Here is a 2,500-nt window from a genome sequence, read left to right on the forward strand (position 1 = left end):
AGAATTGAAAAATTGGAAGAACTAGAGAGGGCGAACAAAAACTTAACTAAGGAAATTGAAGAATTAAAACGACAGTTAAAAGAAGTAAAAGATGAGAATAAAGTCTTAAAGGAGAATAATATGGAGAACAAGGAGGGTTGGAAAAAAATTCATGAAAATAGCAAGGTTGCATTCACTGACATAATCAGACAGCAAATGAATGAACAAACTGAAAACTCAGTTATTAAAGTGATGAGACAGAAGGAGAATATAGTAAGAAACTTAGCAGACAAAAAGAAATGTATAATTATATTAGGAATGGAAGAGAAACATAACCCAGATAGAACCACAAGAATCAAAGAGGAAAATGAAAAAGTAAGAAATTTACTAGAATTAGTTCAGGAAGATGAACCAGAAATAATGAAACAAATCGAAGAGAAATTCAGGCTAGGGAAATATAGTACAGACAAGACCAGACCAATCAAGATTAAATTCAGGTCACAAACTATGGCTGAGAATATCTTATCCAAAACAGGGAAACTAGCAACAAGTGAACAATATAAAAAGGTATGGATAAAAAGGGAAATGAATAAAGAGGAAAGAGAGGAAGAAAAACAGAAAAGACTTGAAGCAAAGGAAAAAAACGAGATAAGAATGGAGTCAGAAAAAGAGAGATTCTATTGGAGAGTAGTGAATATGAAACTGAAGAAAGTCGACATACAAGAGAAAAATAAAAGGGAAACAGAGAACACAATGGAATTGACAGAAAACTAAGAGTGTCTTACACAAATATAGATGGATTAATAACAGGATTGAATGAACTGAATGATTATTTGAAAGAAAAAGAACCAGACATAATGGGAATTGTAGAAACAAAATTAAAAGGTCCACTACCACCCAACAGTGTAGGACATGATGCATATAATTATTGGATTAGAAACAGAGTGAAAAAGGAAGGGGGTGGAGTTATGTTCCTGACTAAGAAGGATATAAACATGAAGGGTGTCACATATGGAAAGAATACAGTAGAAATGATAATGATGGAAGTAGAAGACAGAGATAAGAAGAACAGAAAGTTTGTGATAAATTATGTGCCCCCAAAAACAGCCTCATGGGAAGAGAGTGAACATAAAAGTATGTTAGAGGACACAAAGATAACATTAAACAAGATAATGGAAGAGGGAGGAAAAATAGTTATGATGGGCGACTTTAATTGCAAATAAATCTGCTGGGAAGAAATGACAGTAAAGGGTGGAGACGGCTCATGGGGAAACGCTCTACTCGAGATGGTTACTGACCATACAATGACACAATGGATACAGGAGAACACTAGGTATAGAAATGAAGAAGAGCCATCGAAACTAGACCTAGTAATTACATCCGAACCTAGAATAGTGGACAAAATTGAATATAAAACACCAATAAGTAAAAGTGACCACGTATTGATTGAACTGGAACTTAATGAAGAAAAATATATGAAAAGAAATTAACAATACAGAAAAGGAAGAATGATGTATGAAAAAACAAACTTTGATAAAATAAGAGAATTCTTTCAACAAGAAAACTGGGAAGAAATATACAAAGAAGAAACAACAGTAGAAGAGAAATGGAATATTTTGACAAAAATTTACAAAAAAGGAGTGGAAAAGTATGTCCCAAGACAAAAACAAGAAAAAAGAATATGTAAAATGCTGGTACAACAAAAGCTGTAGGGAGTTAAAAGACAAAAGAGACAAATCCTGGACCAGATGGAAAAAAGACAGAAGACCTGAAAAATGGAATATATATACCTGCTATAGAAATGAATATGTACAAATGTGCAGAGAAGAAAAGAGAAAATATGAAAAAGATATCATAGAAAAGTGTAAAGATCAACCGAAACTATTCTACAGATTTGTAAACAATAAACTGAAAAACAAACAAGACTTGGAGAAATTAAGACAGGAGGGAGTTGAATACACTGAGGAAATGGAAATGGCGGAAATTATGAACAAACATTTTAAATCAGTGTTTACAAGGGAGAACATACAACCTGAAGAGAACGAATGGAAAGAGAAAGTCCCCCCTATGGAAGAAATAAAAGTAACAAAGAATGAAATATTAACACACTTGAGTAATCTTGATGTCAGAAAATCGCATGGACCAGATGAAATAGCAAACTGGATACTAAAAGAATGCAGGAATGAACTGGCAGACAAAATACATAGCATACTAAATAGTTCCTTGAAAGAAGGAAAAGTTCCAGAAGATTGGAAAAAAGCAAACATAGTACCTATATACAAAGGAGGAAATAAAGAAGAACCTACCAACTATAGACCAGTCTCCCTAACAAGTACAATAGCAAAACTTTGTGAAAGAATTATCAAAAGTAGATGGGTAAAATATTTAGAAAAAAACAAAGTGTTAAATCCAAGGCAATTTGGATTCAGACAAGGACGATCATGCGTCACCAATTTAATATGTTTCTATTCAAGACTAATAGATATAATACAGGAAAGAGATGGATGGGCGGACTGTGCAT

The 2,500-nt window shown here is 33.1% G+C and overlaps 1 protein-coding gene across 4 annotated transcripts in view; it reads left to right on the forward strand.

The window, feature by feature from the left end:
- Positions 1-2,500, forward strand: part of PH4alphaEFB (prolyl 4-hydroxylase subunit alpha-1) — a 52,191-nt gene that overhangs the window by 26,664 nt on the left and 23,027 nt on the right. The window lies entirely within an intron of this gene.

The sequence above is a fragment of the Oratosquilla oratoria genome, chromosome 12 (assembly GCF_046742065.1).
Source record: "Oratosquilla oratoria isolate Oo_2021 chromosome 12, ASM4674206v1, whole genome shotgun sequence".
NCBI classification, from domain to species: domain Eukaryota; kingdom Metazoa; phylum Arthropoda; class Malacostraca; order Stomatopoda; family Squillidae; genus Oratosquilla; species Oratosquilla oratoria.